Source organism: Stomoxys calcitrans, chromosome 1 (genome assembly GCF_963082655.1).
Source record: "Stomoxys calcitrans chromosome 1, idStoCalc2.1, whole genome shotgun sequence".
In the NCBI taxonomy this organism is placed as follows: Eukaryota; Metazoa; Arthropoda; class Insecta; order Diptera; family Muscidae; genus Stomoxys; species Stomoxys calcitrans.
The window spans coordinates 81535359-81552836 of record NC_081552.1 but is presented as its reverse complement, the minus strand read 5'-3'; the positions used below and the strand labels follow the sequence as shown (position 1 = coordinate 81552836).

General features: G+C 38.2%; 1 long non-coding RNA gene across 2 annotated transcripts in view; it reads right to left on the bottom strand.

Moving 5' to 3' along the window:
• Positions 1-431: 431 nt before the first annotated feature.
• Positions 432-17478, bottom strand: part of LOC131994179 (uncharacterized) — a 51912-nt gene continuing 34865 nt past the window's right edge. For both annotated transcript variants that reach the window (XR_009396510.1, XR_009396509.1), the window contains one exon: positions 432-746. This is a non-coding gene — a long non-coding RNA (uncharacterized LOC131994179). The remainder of the gene's footprint in view (positions 747-17478) is intronic.

Here is a 17478-nt window from a genome sequence, read left to right as displayed (position 1 = left end):
TGTTGGAAGTCATTAGTACACATCACATACGAAATTTCTGTCGGATTGAGCAAACAATGAGGCCTTTCGTTGGAGATAGGTTTATATGAATGCTATATAATATATTTATAGACCTTTTTGAGTCGCATTTGGCGTGGGTATTCAAAATTCATAACCGAACTGTACATTACGAATTTCAGTCTAAACAGATATGAATTAAGGGCTTCAGGACCATTAATTAATTAAATTTGTAACTATTTTCCATGTGTAACTATTCTCCTATTGCAAATTATTCTCCTATTGCACAAAATAAAAAGTATTACAAAAATGATCAAATATTGCTACAATTTATTCAAAAAAACAAACATTTAAAATAGGAGATTATTAAAAAAAAAAAATCAAGCATTTATTTTTTCAAACTTTATCAGTATCACAAATATTTATCACAAAACATCGAAAAAAAATTATTGCATATTTAAAAGTTTTATCAAATGGCGACAATTCTTCTCTGTGCTAGAAGTGTATAAAACACATATTGACACACAGTTTGAATAAACATCGAAACATTTATTTTCTTCCCTAACGTCATCAGCAGCTTAGCAAATGATATATCATCACCCTTGGTCATGAATTTAAAACTTGAACAATCGCTAGTTTTCTAGGGTATCACCATAAAATACTTATTTGCTGTCCAGCTGCTATTGCGGTTATGGGAGTTGCCGCTGTTCCATTGCTTTCATTTAATTTCGTTTATATTTTCGTAACCACTACAATAAAATCAAACGTTAGTTGAATTTGTAATTCTGCATGTAACATCTTCTTATATATAACAAGTAAAAACGTGCTAAGTTCGGCCGGGCCGAATCTTGGGAACCCACCACAACGGATGATGCTATAAATATATACAAAATAAATTTAGTTGAAGGGCATATTTTTATTTTATTTTATTCTACATACTTGTAGGAACCGAACAAGAATGATCGAGGGACTGATCTACATGGAAGCTATGTTAGACCTAAACAGTTCGTGGAAGTCATAACATCACACCTCATGCAAAATTTTTGCCAAATTGGACACAAATTCCGGCTTGTAAGGCCTCACGAAGTCAAATCGGAAGATCGGTTTATATGGGAGCTATATAAGGTTATAGAACGATTCTGGCCGTACTAAGAACAGTTGTTGGAAATTATAACAGAACACTGCATGTAAAATTTTAGCCAAATCGAACAAAAATTTCGGCTTGAAGGGTTCAAGAAGCCGAATCGGAAGATCGCTTAATATGGGAGCTTTATCTAAATCTAAACTGATATGGCCCATTTGCAAATCCCAATCACCTACATCAATACTTAGTATCTGTGCAAAATTTCAAGTGGCTAGCTTAACGCGTTCGACCGCTATCGTGATTTTGACAGACGGACGGAGACGGCTAGATCGAATTATAATGTCGAGACGATCCAGAATATATATACTTTATGGGGTCCCAATATTTCGAGGTGGTACAAACGGAATGACTAGTTTAGTATTCCCCCAATCCTATGGTGGTGGATATGAAAAGGGACGTCCCAGAATTTTACTTAATTTAATTTTAATTTTTTGTTGGAACCGAACAAGGATGATCGAGTGACCGGTTTACATCAGAGCTATATCAGGTTATAGACAGAAAGTCGTTAAAGTACACCGCATGCAAAATTTCAGCCAAATCAGACAAAAATTGCGACTTGTATGGACTCAAAAAGTCATATCTGGATATCGGTTTATATGGGAGCCATATAATGTTATAGACCGATTTAGACCATACTAGCCATTGTTGTTGGAAGTCATAGCAAATCATTACATGCAAAATTTCAGCCAATTCGGACAAAAATTGGGCTTGTAAGGGCTCAAGAAGTCAAATCGGGAGATCGGATTATATGGGATCTATATCAGGTTATAGACCGATTTAGACCGTACTTGGTACAGTTATTGGAAGTCGTAAGAGAACTCTACATGCATACATCAGCCAATTCGGAAAAAAATTGTGGCTTCCATGGACTCAGGAAATCAAATTCGGACCGTACTTTGCACAGTTGTTGGAATTCATAACAGAACATTATATGCATCGGTTTATATCCAAATCTGAACCTATATGACCCATTTCCAATCCCAATTGACCCACATCGATATTAGGTATCTGTGCAAAATTTCCACCGACTTGCTTTACGCGTTCGACCTCTATCATGATTTCGCCAGACGGACGGACATGGCTAGGTCTTATTCGAATATTTCGAGGTGTTACAAGCGGAATGACTAGATTAGAATACTCCCATCTTATGTTAGTGGGTATGAAAACATAATAAAAATTGGACAGGAATTGCGCCCTTAAGGGGCTCAAAAAGTAAAATAGGGAGATCGTTTTATAGGGGAGCTGTATTAGGCTATAGATTCAGACCATATTTGGCAAGTATGTTGAAGGTCATATTATACAAATTTCCCCCAAATCAGATAAGATTTACGCCCTCTAGAGGCTCAAGAATTCAAGATCTCAGATAGGTTTATATGGCAGCTATATCAGGTTATGAACCGATTTGAACCATACTTTCCACAGTTGTTGAAAGTCATAACAAAACACATCATGCAAAATTTCAGGGAAATCGGATAGAATTTGCTTCCTCTGGTGGCTCAAAAAGTCAAGATTCAAGATCGGTTTATATGGCAGCCACATCAGGTTATGGACCGATTTGAACCATACTTGGCACTTGTGATACCAAAAAACAACGTGCAAAATTTCAATCAAATCGGACTAAAATTGCTTCCTCTACAGGCTCAAGAAGTGAAGACCCAAGATCTGTTTATATGGCAGCTATATGAAAACATGAACCGATGTGGCCCATTTACAATCCCAACCGGCCTACACTTATAAGAAGTATTTGTTCAAAATTTCAAGCGTCAGACGGACGGAGATTGCTACATCGACAGAAAATGTCATGACGATCAAAATTGCATACACTTTATGGGGTCTGAGATGAATATTTCGAGGAGTTACAAACAGAATGACGAAATGAGTATACCCCATCCTATGGTGGAGGGTTTAAAAGGACTTCGATATTGATTGTTTTTAGGGCCCATACCCCAAACCGGACTTATTAGCTGACTTTTGCAATAAGTGGGTTTAAATGTAAGGTATTTGAGAATAGAAAACGAATTTGATATCCAATTTCGAGGTCAATGGCAGGTCTAAGTGTTTGGGGTACCACCCACTCCCTTAAACTCCCCTAAATTGGGCATATTTACCGACCATGTCAATGTGGGGCTCAAATGAAAGTTATTCGGAAATAGAGCACGAAATTGATACCCACTTCCAGGACCAATTTTCATTTTCATTTATTTACTGACCATCGCAATATGGGGCTCAAATAAAAGTATTTGGGAGTAGAATACGAATCTGATATCCAAATGTCGGACCATGTATTTGGGGCACCGCCAAAGCATAAAAATTTACGGACCATGAAAAGTAAATGGGATTAGAAATCGAATTTGATAACCAATATTTGGGAGACGCCTCATCCTACAAAATCTCCTTAAAACAATATGGGTTTAAATAAATGGGAGTTGAAAGAAGAGGACGATGCTGATATTTTGTTTAGGGCCAAGCGTCTGGAGTACCAGCCCACCCCGGAAAACACCCTTAAATCAGACATCATGAGAATATTGGGCTGAAATAAAGTCCTTTAAGAATGGAGTACACCTAGCATCCAAACTTAAATGGTATTAAACACTCCGAGCGAATTCGTAGTCCAATTAAGTTCATGGGATTCAAACAAAGGCACTTATATTGTTATACTTTTAGTTAATTGATATGCATATACTATTTTCGTAGCATGGTATTTCACTAAAAGCTCTAAATTTGTCGAAAATAAATATTCAATGGATAATTTTGTTCCATATAAAGTGAAACAAGGCGCTGCGGAGCGGACCCGGTCCAGCTAGTTTAAAATAAAACTATCAAAAGCACACTAAGTTTGTTCGGGCCGAATCTTGGGAACCAACTGCCATGGATTCTGCTAAAAATTTATACAAAATAAATTTAGGTGAAGGGCTTAGTTTTATTCTACATACCAAACTCCTGTCAAACCAGCAAATGTTAAAGCTTCTAGAAACCTAACAATGATGATCAAGAGACCGGTTTACATGGGAGCTAAATTAGGTTATTGACTGATTTTGACTGTTTTTGGCACAGTTGTTGAAAGTCATATCAGAACACCGCATGCACAATTTCACCCAAATCGGACAAACATTGCGGCTTGTAAGGACTATAGGAAGTCAAATCGGTTTATATGGGGGCTATATCAGGTCTTAGACCGATTCGGTCCGTACTTAGCACAGCTCTTGAAAGTCTTAACAAAACATTTCGTGATATATTTCAGACAATAAACCTGCTAAGTTCGCCGGGCCGAATCTTGGGAACCCACCACCATGGATTCTGCTGAAAATGTATACAAAGTAAATTTTGTTGAAGGTTATAATTTTATTCTTCTTTCCAAATTTGTCAAATCGGCAAAAATTAAAGCTTCTAGGAACCAAACCAGGGTGTTCGAGAGACCCGTTTACATAAATAATTTTTTTAATTTTAATTAATTTTTAATTAATTTTAATAATTTAAGTTTTTTTCTATTTTTTTTGTTTTTCTCCTTTTTATACCCTCCACCGTAGGATGGAGGCATACTAACTTCGTCACTCTGTTTGTAATTACTCGAAATATTCGTCCATCCGTCCGTCCGTCTGTTTGTCGAAAGCACGCTTACTTTCAAACGACTAAAGCTAGCCGCTTGAAATTTTGCACAAATACTTTTTATTAGCTGTCAGGGTCTGTTGGGTCTTGACTTCTCGAGCCTCTAGAGGGCGCAATTCGTATCCGATTGGAAATCGGTCCATAACCTGATATAGCTGTCATATAAACCGATCTGGTGACTTGACTTCTTGAGCTTCAAGAGGGCGCAATTCCTATCCGATTTGGCATGACGTATTTTGTTCTTAATTTCAACAACTGTGTCAAATAAGGTTCAAATCGGTTCATAACCTGATATAGCTGCCATATAAACCGATCTGGGATCTTGACTTCTTGAGCCTCTAGAGGTCGCAATCATTATCTGATTTGCCTGAAATTTTGTACGACTTATCCTCTCATGACCATCAATATACGTGTTTGATATGGTCAGAATCGGTCGATAGCCCGATACAGCTCCCATATAAATAGATCTCTCTATTTTACTTCTTAAGCCCCCAAAAGGCGCAATTCTTATTCGAACTGGCTGACATTTTACTCAGGTCTCCAACATATAAATTAATTGTGGTCTAAACCGGACAATATCTTGATATCGCTCGAATAGCAGAGCAAATCTTTTCTTATATCCTTTTTTGCCTAAGAAAAGATGCTGGGAAAAGAACTTGACAAATTCGATCCATTGTGGAGGGTATATAAGATTCGGCCCGGCCGAATTTAGCACGCTTTTATTTGTTTAATTTTCTTTATTATTCCACCTTTCTCCCATTTTTTATACCCACCACCATAGGATGGGGGTTTGTAACACCTCGAAATATTGATCAAGGACCCCATAAAGTATATATATTCTTGATTGTCTCGATATCCTGGATCGAGCAGCCGTGTCTGTCCGTCCGTCCGTCTGTCGAAATCACGATAACGGTCGAACGCGCTAAACTAGCCGCTTGAAATTTTGCACAGATAACTAATATTGATGTAGGTCGTCAGTGATTGCATATGGGCCATATCAGTTCAGGTTTGGACCGGTCAAGAACTTTATATAACTCCCATACTGGAAGCCGCTGGAAGCTGATTTGACTGAAATTTTGCACGTAGTGTTCTGCTATGACTTGCAACAACTGTGCCAAGTACGGTCTGAACCGGTCAAGAACTTGATATAGCTCCCATGTAAATCGATCTCCCGATTTGACTTTTTGAGCCATAGGAAACCACAATTTTCATCCGATTTGGCTGAAATTTTGCATATAGTGTTCTGTTTTGTTCGAATTAAAAATTTATGAAAAAAAAAATTAATTTGTATTTAAATCTACCTTTAGATGAAACAATTATTTCAAATTATGGTAAAACAAGTACTAATCGGCTTAACTCAAGCAAGGTCATATTGTTTTCAAGTATGCGTGATGCTAGGGAAGGCCACCGTAGCGCAGAGGTAGGCATGTCTGCCTATGAACACCTGGGTTCGAATCCTGGCGAGTCCATCCGAAAAAAATTTTCAGCGGTGGTTTTTCCCTTCTAATGGTAACATTTGTGAGGTACTATGCCATGTAAAACTTCTCTCCAAAGAGGTGTCGCACTACGGCTCGCCGTTCGGACTTGGCTGTAAAAAGGAGGCCCCTTATCATTGAGCTCAAACTTGATTCGGACTGCTCTCATTGATATGTGAGAAGTTTGCCCTTGTTCATTTGTGGAAGGTTCATGGGCAAAATTTGCAATTTGTGTGATGCTAGAATCAACTTACAGCGTATTTAAATTAAGCTGGAGTGTACTGGTGGGCTGGAGATTACCTAAATCTAGGGCTGGGTTGTCGAGGAACTCCGAGTCCGACTTCAGGCAAATTTATCGACTCCGATTCAGATTCCGGGAACAACTCCGGTACCACTTCGATACCACTAAAGAATTGGGCGTGATACCCAACCTAGGCAATATGGGTATCAAATGAAAGGTATTAGCGAATAGATTACGAATATGTAAAAACAAAAAATAAAAATTGCACCTGGGAAAGACCTACGGGGTCTTGCAAATTTTGGACCCCCTTTAACCCTTGGCAAAATGGGTACCAAATGAAAGGTATTAAAGAGTACACTAGGGTGCCTTTTCCAAATTATAATTTTTCTACCCACCACCGAAGGAAGGGGGTATATTCATTTGTCATTCCGTTTGCTACACATCGAAATATCCATTTCTGACTCTAAAAAGTACATATATATATTCTTGATCAGCGTTAAAATCTAAGACAATCTAGACATGTCCGTCCGTCTGTCTGTTGAAATCACGCTACAGTCTTCAAAAATAGAGATATTGAGCTGAAACTTTGCACAGATTCTTTTTTCGTCCCTTAACAGGTTAAGTTCAAAGATGGGCTATATCGGACTATATATTGATATAGCCCCCATATAGACCGATCCGCCGATTTAGGGTATTAGGCCCATAAAAGCCACATTTATTATGAAAATTGGGACAGTGAGTTGTGTAAGGCCCTTAGACATCCTTCGCCAATTAAGCCCACATCGGTCCAGATTTAGATATAGCTGCCATATAGACCGATCCTCCGATTTAGGGCCTTAGGCCCATAAAAGCCACATTTATTATCCGATTTTGCTGAAATTTGGAACAGTGAGATATGTTAGGCCCTTCGACATATTTTGTCAATTTGGCCCAAATCGGTTCAGATTTGGATATAGCTGCCATATAGACCGATCTCTCGATTTAAGGTTTTGTGCCCACAAAGGCGCATTTATTGTCCGATGTTGCCGAAATTTGGGACAGTGAGTTAAGTTATGCTCCTTGACATACTTCTGCCATATGGCACAGATAGGTAAGGATTTGGATATAGCTGCCATATAGACCGATCTCTCGATTTTAGGTTTTGGATCCATAAAAAGCGCATTTATTGTCCAATGTCGCCGAAATTTGGAACAGTGAGTTGTGTTAGGCCTTTCGACATCCTTCTTCAATTTCACTCTGATCGGTCCAGATTTGGATATAGCTTCTATATAGACCGAACTCTCAATTTAATGTTTTGGGCCCATAAAAGGCGCATTCGGGACAGAGGGTTAAGTTAAGCCCCTCCACATATTTTTTGCAAATTGGTCTAAATCGATCAAAATTTGCATATGAAGCATGAAATTTGGCACAGTGACCTATGTTAGGCTTTTCGACTTTCATGTTGTATATGGTTCAGGTCGGTTTATTATACCCTCCACCATAAGATGGGGGTATACTAATTTCGTCATTCTGTTTGTAACTACTCGAAATATTCGTCTGAGACCCCATAAAGTATATATATTCTTGATCGTCGTGACATTTTATGTCGATCTAGCCATGTCCGTCCGTCTGTCCGTCCGTCCGTCCGTCCGTCCGTCTGTCTGTCGAAAGCACGCTAACTTCCGAAGGAGTAAAGCTAGCCGCTTGAAATTTTGCACAAATACTTCTTATTAGTGTAGGTCGGTTGGTATTGTAAATGGGCCATATCGGTCCATGTTTTGATATAGCTGCCATGTAAACCGATCTTGGGTCTTGATTTCTTGAGCCTCTAGATTGCGCAATTCTTATCGGATTGGAATGAAATTTTGCACGACGTGTTTTGTTATAATATCCAACAACTGTGCCAAGTATGATTCAAATCGGTCCATAACCTGATATAGGTGCCATATAAACCGATCTTGGGTCTTGACTTCTTGAGACTCTAGAGGGCGCAGTGCTTATCCGATTGGAATGGAATTTCTCACGACGTGTTTTGCTATGATATCCAACAACTGTGCCAAGTATGGTTCAAATCGGTCCATAACCTGATATAGCTGCCATATAAACCGATCTTGGGTCTTGACTTCAGGGGGCACAATTCTTATCCGATTTAAATGAATTTTTGCACGAAGTATTTCGTTATGATATCCAACAACTGTGCCAAATATGGTTCAAATCGGTTCATAACCTGATATAGCTGTCATATAAACAGATCTGGGGACTTGGCTTCTTGAGCTTCTAGAGGGCGCAATTCCTATCCGATTTGGCTGAAATTTTGCATGACGTATTTTATTTTTACTTTCAACAACTGTGTCAAATAAGGTTCAAATCGGTTCATAACCTGATATAGCTGCCATATAAACCGATCTGGGATATTGACTTCTTGACCCCTCGAGGTCGCAATTATTATCCGATATGCCTGAAATTTTGTACGATGGATCCTCTCGTGACCATCAACAAACGTGTTTATTATGGTCTGCATCGGTCTGTAGCCCGATACAGATCCCATATAAATCGTTCTCTCTATTTTACTTCGTGAGCCCCAATGGGCGCAATTCTTATACGAATTGGCTGAAATTTTACACAGGTCTCCAACATATAATTTAATTGTGGTCCGAACCGGACCATATCTTGATATCGTTTTAATAGCAGAGCAACTCTTTTCTTATATCCTTTTTTGCCTAAGAAGAGATGCCGGGAAAAGAACTCGACAAATGCGATCCATGGTGGAGGATATATAAGATTCGGCCCGGCCGAACTTAGCACGCTTTTACTTGTTTTTAGATAAGCTACTAAAAAGACCAATATTTTGGTATATACAATTGAACAATGACTTGTACTTATTAGTATTTGGTCCAAATCGGAACATATTTCGATATAAATGCTATGGGACATATGGTATGCAATTTTCACCGGATTTTGATGAAAGGTGGGATTAAGTGGAGGAGGAGGAAGATGATGAGTATGAAGACATCACATCGTGGGTGTAAAGGAAGCCCACATTAAATATACTCCTGGGGGAATTAAAATTTGATTCCCACATCCACGTGGCAATCTCAACGACAATGCCCCCGGAGGAGCCATTTTGGGCTATAAAGGATCGAGGGGATATTTCGGGTCGTTAGAGGATAAATCAGGCATTTTAGTTCGAGGGGCCTTTGCCCCAAAATCGGTATTCCGAATCTCATTCCTGGGCTCAAAACTAGGGAGTGCGCCTTAAAAGTGCACCTTTTTCGCAAATTTCGTCATTTCGTTTATAACACCTCGAAAAATTTATAATTAATATACGCAATAGTCTGAGGATTCGATGTCAATCTAGCAATATCCGTCCGTCCGTTCAATAGGTAGACGAAATCACGACTCCATCGGAACGAATGAGGAGATCCGCATGAAATTTTACATACTCTATATTGTAGGTCGTTTGCCGTCCAATATTGGCCATATTGGTTAGATTTAATTTAATTTATACAAAAAAAAGTAAAAAGGCGTTAAGTTCGGCCGGGCCAAACTTAGGGTACCCACCGCCTCGGGTATATATGTAAACCACCTTTCATTAAAATCCGGTGAAAATTGCATACCTTATGTCTCATAGCGGTTATATCGAAATATGCTCCGATTTGGACCAAATACTAATAAGTATGAGTCATTGTTCAATTGTGTATAACAATATATTGGTCAATTTAGTAGCTATATCTAAAAATAAACCGATCTGAACCATATGCGACACAGATGTCAAAAAGTCTAACATAAGTCACTGTGTAAAATTTCAGTGAAATCGGATTATAAATGCGCCTTTTATGCGGCCAAGTCTTTAAATCGAAATATCGGTCTACATGGCAGCTACATCCAAATCTGGACCGATTTAGGCCAAGTTGCAGAAAATGTCGAAAAGCCTAACACAATACACTTTACCAAATCTCGGCGAAATCGGACAATAAATGCGCCTTTTATGGGCCTAAAACCTTAAATCGAGAGATCGGTCTATATAGCAGCTATATTCAAATCTGCACCGATCTGGGCCAAATTGAAGAAGGACGTCGAAGAGCCTAACGCAACTCACTGTCTCAAATTTCGGCAAAATCGGACTCTAAATGCGCCTTTTATGGCCTAAAAACCGGAATCTCAACCGATCTGGTTGGATATAACGAAGGATATCGAAGGGTCTAACACAACTCACTGTCCCAAATTTCAGCAAAATCGGATAATAAATGTGGCTTTTATGGGCCTAAGACCCTAAATCGGAGGATCGGTCTATTCAGATTTGGATATAGCTGCCATATATCCAAATCTGAATCGATCTGGGCCAAACTAACGACGAATATCGAAGGGCCTAACACAACTCACTGTCCCAAATTTCAGCAAAACCGGATAATAAATGTGGCTTTTATGGGCCTAATACCCTAAATCGGTCTACATGGTAACGATATCCAAATCTAGACCGATCTGAGCCAAGTTGTCGAAGGATGTCTAAGGGGCTAACGCAACACACTGCTCCAAATATCAGCAAAATCTGGTAATAAATGGGGCTTTTATGGGCCTAAGACCCTAAATCGGCCGATCAGTCTATATGGGGGCTATATCCAGATATAGTCCGATATAGCCCATCTTCGAACTTAACCTGCTTATGGAGAAAAAAAGAATCCGTGCAAAGTTTCAGCTCAATATCTCTATTTTTAAAGACTGTAGCGTGATGTCAACAGACAGACGGACATGTCTAGATCGTCTTAGATTTTTGCGCTGATCAGGAATATATATACTTTATAGGGTCGGAAATGAATATTTCGATGTGTTGCAAACGGAATGACAAAATGAATATATCCCCATCCTTCGGTGGTGGGTATAAAAAAATTATAATAAATACTTAAAAATTGTTTCGTACTACGTACGTACTAAAGTAATTAATGGGCCATCTTTTTCCTGAACTGGGCTTTCAAACTGTCTGTGCAAGTTTTTAGTATTTTTAAATATCCATTGCAGGATATGCAGAATAAATATGGGAAAACTAAAAATCTAAATTTTCACAAAAATAATTAAACAATTTTTGCACTGTGATACACAATTTAACAAAATTTTTTTCAAACATCAAACTTTAATGAAATTTTTCCAAATACATATACAATTTAATGAAGCGTTTTCTAAAGACAAAATTTTAATGCAATTTTTAAATACTTGCTTTACAGTGCCCGCTCCACTGCGCCTTCGTTCACTCTTTTAATTTATATTAGCCCTATACGGTCACGTCAGGAAATAAGTCCTGTTCGGGGGTGCTGGTACGGCCTTTCAGATATTTCGCGCCAGTGTGAATATTATATTGGTGCTCTTCTCCCAAATACCTTTCATTGGAGCCGTATATTACTATGGTCAGTAAATATGTCCGGTATGAGGGTACTTTTGAGAGTGATGCGGATCCCTATATATCAGATTCGTACTCTGGTCTCAAATACCTTTCATTTGAGTCCCATATTGTCATTATTGATTTATATTCCAGTAGGCTTTGAAGGTGGAGCGGCCCCCTAGATATCCGACCAATCTCCGAGATCTGGCGGAAATATGGTAAGGGGAGGGTCCGCCCTTTTTTTGGTGGTGGATTAGAGTAGCCAAACTCTTTGCCCCAAAAGTGGATATCAGATTCATACTCCACTCTCGAGGTCAGGCGTCCTTGAAACACTTGGCTATAAAACAGATGCAGATTCGAACCCCTTTTTGCCGTAATCCACAAATATGTCCAGTTTGAGGGGTATGCAGGGTGGGGCGGCCACCCACGTACTTATAAACAAACTAATTTTGCCCATGAACATTTCTTTAAGAAAAAGGGCCAAACTTCTCACATATCAATGAGTGCAGCCGGATTTAAGTTTTAAGCTCAATGATAAGGGGCCTCGTTTTTATAGCCGAGTTCGAACGGCGTGCCGCAATGCGACACCTCTTTGGAGAGAAGTTTTACATGGCGTAGTATCTTACAAATGTTGCCAGCATTACCCGTACTTAGCCCTGAAAAAAATATCTGCATCGTGCTCTATTTTCAAATTTCTTTAATTTGAGCCCCAATTGCCATTGGTTAGGTGGAGTTTATGGGTTTTCTACTATCAAATACCTATTATTTATCGCCTTAGTTGGCAATCATGGCCGGTTTGAAGGGAGTTTAGAGGCGGACCCTGAAGTAATATAAGCATCGTGCTAGAGCACGATTTTGTTTTAGCCCTATAATGTCAGCATTTTGAAGGAGGCAATCAAGATATTCAGGGCTAGGGTGTCTCGTTCAGATTCACACTAATTGATTTTTTTGTATTGGTTATCTAAATTCAATGTCATATTTCAAAGCAGCCACTTGGGATACTACATTCTTAACGATCCGCAGGTCCTCCTGTGCCCATCCCAATTTGAGGGACCTTTTATTTCTGTTCTATTCTATCCTGATCGGCCTTCATATATTATTTCATATTATTCTTAATTCCTTTTTTCTTTGTAAAATAGGGGGAGAGGGATTGCCGGGAGGGTCCTCTCCCCCATCGGAAACCATAAAATGTATTACACTATTCTCACCGGGGGCCCAAACTCTACCATCTGTGAAAATTTCATGAAAATCGGTTCAGCCGTTATTGAGTCTATACAGAACAGACAAACAAACTAACAAACAAACTATCAAACAAACTATCAAACAAACAAACAAAGGGCAACATTTTCATTTTTATACCCACCACCGAAGGATGGGGGTATATTCATTTTGTCATTCGATTTACAACACATCGAAATCTCCATATCCGACCCTTTAAAGTATATGCAATACAATATATTCTTAATCAGCGTAAAACTCTAAGACGATCTAGACATGTCCGTCCGTCTGTCTGTTAAAATCACGCTACAGTCTTCAAAAATAGAGATACTGAGCTGAAATTTTGCACAAAGTATTTTTATACCCTCCACCATAAGATGGGGGGTATACTAATTTCGTCATTCTGATTGTAACTACTCGAAATATTCGTCTGAGACCCCATAAAGTATATATATTCTTGATCGTCGTGAAATTTTATGTCGATCTAGCCATGTCCGTCCGTCTGTCCGTCCGTCCGTCCGTCTGTCTGTCGAAAGCACGCTAACTTTCGAAGGAGTGAAGCTAGCTAGCCGATCTTGGGTCTTGAGTTCTTGAGCCTCTAGAGTGCGCAATTCTTATCCGATTGGGATGAAATTTTGCACAACGTGTTTTTTTATGATACCCAAGAACTGTGCCAAGTATGGTTCACATCGGTCCATAACCTGATATAGCTGCCATATAAACCGATCTTGGGTCTTGACTTCTTGAGCCTCTAGAGTGCGCAATTCTTATCCGATTGGAATGTAATTTTGCACAACGTGTTTTGTTATTATATCCAACAACTGTGCCAAATATGGTTCAAATCGGTTCACAACCTGATATAGCTGCCATATAAACCGATCAGGGGTCTTGACTTCTTGAGCCTCTAGAGTGCGCAATTCTTATCCGATTGGAATGAAATTTTGCACGACGTGTTTTGTTACGATATCCAACAACTGTGCCAAATATGGTTCAAATCGGTTCATAACTGATATAGCTGTCATATAAACAGATCTGGGGACTTGACTTCTTGAGCTTCTAGAGTGCTCAATTTCTATCCGATTTGGCTGAAATTTCGCAAGACGTTTTTATACCCTCCACCATAAGAAGGGGGGTATACTAATTTCGTCATTCTGTTTGTAACTGCTCGAAATATTCGTCTGAGACCCCATAAAGTATATATATTCTTGATCGTCGCGACATTTTATGTCGATCTAGCCATGTCCGTCCGTCTGTCAGTCCGTCCGTCCGTTTGTCTGTCGAAAGCACGCTAACTTCCGAAGGAGTAAAGCTAGCCGCTTGAAATTTTGCACAAATACTTCTTATTAGTATAGGTCGGTTAGTATTAACCGATCTTGGGTCTTGAGTTCTTATGCCTCTAGAGTGCGCAATTCTTATCCGATCAGAATGAAATTTTGCACGACGTGTTTTGTTATGATATCCAACAACTGTGCCAAGTATGGTTTAAATCGGTCCATAACCTGATATAGCTGCCATATAAACCGATCTTAAGTCTTGACTTCTTGAGCCTCTAGAGGGCGCAATTGTTATCCGATTTGGTTGAAATTTTGCACATATCATTTTGATACTACTTTCAACAACAGTGCCAAGTATGATCTAAATCAGTTCATAGCCTGATATAATTGCAATATAAACTGATCTCTCAATTTTACTTTCTCAGCCTATTGAGGGTGCAATTATTATTCAATTTGACGGAAATTTTTGAGGTAGTAGCTTTTAACACTTGTACGGTCCGTATCGGTCAATAACTTTAAATAGCTCATATATAATTGAAAGAGTAATTGAAATAACTTGACAAATGCGATCCATGGTGGAGGGTATATAAGATTCGGTCCGGCCGAACTTAGCACGATTTTGCTTGTTATACCCTCTACCATAGGATGGGGGTATACTTGTTTCGTCATTCTGTTTGTAACTACTCGAAATATTCGTCTGAGACCCCATAAAGTATATATATTCTTGATCGTCGGGACATTTTATGTCGATCTAGCCATGTCCGTCCGTCCTTCCGTCTGTCTGTCTGTCGAAAGCACGCTAACTTCCGAAGGGGTAAAGCTAGCCGCTTGAAATTTTGCACAAATACTTCTTATTAGTATAGGTCGGTTAGTATTAACCGATCTTGGGTCTTGAGTTCTTATGCCTCTAGAGTGCGCAATTCTTATCCGTTTTGAATGAAATTTTGAACGAAGTGTTTTGTTATGATATCCAACAAGTGTGCCAAGTATGGTTTAAATCGGTTCATAACTTTATATAGCTGTCATATAAACCGATCTTGGGTCTTGACTTCTTGAGCCTCTAGAGGGCGCAATTCTTATCCGATTTGAATGAATTTTTGCATTACGTTTTTTTATTTTTTCTTTCAACAACTGTGTCAAATAAGGTTTAAATCGGTTCATAACCTGATATAGCTGCCATGTAAACCGATCTGTGATCTTGACTTCTTGAGCCTCTAGAGGTCGTAATTCATATCCGATTTGCCTGAAATTGTACGACGGATCCTCTCTTGACCATCAACATACGTGTTTATTATGGTCTGAATCGGTCTATAGCCCGATACAGCTCCCATATAAATCGATCTCTCTATTTTACTTCTTGAGCCCCCAAAGGGCGCAATTCTTATTCGAATTGGCTGACATTTTACACAGGCCTCGATTTAAAGTCTTGGTCCCAAAAAAGACGCATTTATAATCCGATTTAACTGAAATTTGACACATTGACTTATGATAGGCTTTTCGACATCCATGTGGTATATGGTTCAGATCGGTTTATTTTTAGATACAGCTACTAAATAGACCAATATATACATAATTGAACATTGACTTGTACTTATTAGTATTTGGTCCAAATCAGATCATATTTCGATATAACTGCTATGGGACAAAATTTATGCAAATTTCACTGGATTTTGATGAAAAGTGCTTTACATATATACCCGAGGTGGTGGGTATCCAAAGTTCGGCCCGGCCGAACTTAACGCCTTTTTATTTGTTATATAATAGAAGATAATTCATTGTAGAAATTTTCAATACATTTGTTTTTTAAAGAGAAACTTTGAATAAGATTATTTCTAAAGGCAAATTTCGATGAAATTTTCTTTAAAGACAACATTTCTGTAAGAATTTTTCAAAGACTAAAATCCAATAAAATTTTTTCTAAACACAAAATTTCGATCAAATTTCTTCCAATAAAAAAAAATGTCGATCAAATTTTCTCTAAACATAAAATTTTTATAAAATTTTTTGTTAAGGCAAAATTTCAATATAATAATATAATTTCAAAAAAAAAAAAAAAATAAAAAATTAACTAAACTTTTTCTAATGACAAAACTTCAATTAAATTATATATGAAAACAAAATTTAAAATCAATTTTTAAAAACAATGAAGTTGTTTCTAAAGTTGATTTCTAAAGACAAATTTTCAATGGATTTTTTTCTTAAGACAATATTCCAATGAAATTTTTCTAGAGCTAAAAATTCAATGACAAAATTTTAAAGAAATTTTTTTTTCTAAAGACAAGATTTTAAACACATGTTTTCTAAGGACTAAATTTTAATCAAATTAATTTTTTTATAACCTCCACCATAGGAGGGGAGGTATATTAATTTCGTCATTCTGTTTGTAACTATTCGAAACATTCGTCTGAGACCCCATAAAGTATATATATTCTTGATTGTCGCGACATTTTATGTCGATCTAGCCATGTCCGTCCGTCCGTCTGTCTGTCGAAAGCACACTAACTTCCGAAGGAGTAAAGCTAGGCGCTTGAAATTTTGCACAAATACTTCTTATTAGTGTAGGTCGGTTGGTATTGTAAATGGGCCATATTGGTCCATGTTTTGATATAGCTGCCATATAAACAGATCTTTGGTCTTGACTTCTTGAGCCTCTATAGTGCGCAATTGTTATCCGATTTGGTTGAAATTTTGCACATATCATTTTGATACTACTTTCAACAACAGTGCCAAGTATGATCTAAATCAGTTCATAGCCTGATATAATTGCAATATAAACTGATCTCTCAATTTTACTTTCTCAGCCTATTGAGGGTGCAATTATTATTCAATTTGACGGAAATTTTTGAGGTAGTAGCTTTTAACACTTGTACGGTCCGTATCGGTCAATAACTTTAAATAGCTCATATATAATTGAAAGAGTAATTGAAATAACTTGACAAATGCGATCCATGGTGGAGGGTATATAAGATTCGGTCCGGCCGAACTTAGCACGATTTTGCTTGTTATACCCTCTACCATAGGATGGGGGTATACTTGTTTCGTCATTCTGTTTGTAACTACTCGAAATATTCGTCTGAGACCCCATAAAGTATATATATTCTTGATCGTCGGGACATTTTATGTCGATCTAGCCATGTCCGTCCGTCCTTCCGTCTGTCTGTCTGTCGAAA